This window comes from Geospiza fortis, unplaced genomic scaffold (genome assembly GCF_000277835.1).
Source record: "Geospiza fortis unplaced genomic scaffold, GeoFor_1.0 scaffold1897, whole genome shotgun sequence".
Lineage (NCBI taxonomy): Eukaryota > Metazoa > Chordata > Aves > Passeriformes > Thraupidae > Geospiza > Geospiza fortis.
This window is the reverse complement of record NW_005054902.1, coordinates 13,329-13,656: the sequence shown is the minus strand read 5'-3', so window position 1 is coordinate 13,656 and position 328 is coordinate 13,329.

Sequence of the window (328 nt, the reverse complement as noted above, 5' to 3'; positions counted from 1 at the left end):
AAAATTTTTTAAAAGCACTTTCACCTAGATTTAAAAAAAAAAGAAAAAAAAAGAATGAAAGCGAAACTTAAAAAAGCAAACAACTCCCCTCTTTCCTCTCCCCCCACTCCCCCCCAACTTGAAGCAGTATGTTTTAAACAAGATTATCGTGGGAGAACTGTAAATACTGGCAGAATATTTAACATGCTTTGTCCGTCCTTCATCATTAATGAATTTTTTTTTTTTTGTTTTTTGTTTTTTGTTCGTTTTTTAACCGTAACCTGTAAAGTCGCGTATATTTGACAAGGAAACTCAACGAGCTATTCCCGCTTTTCTTAGAAATTCCCAA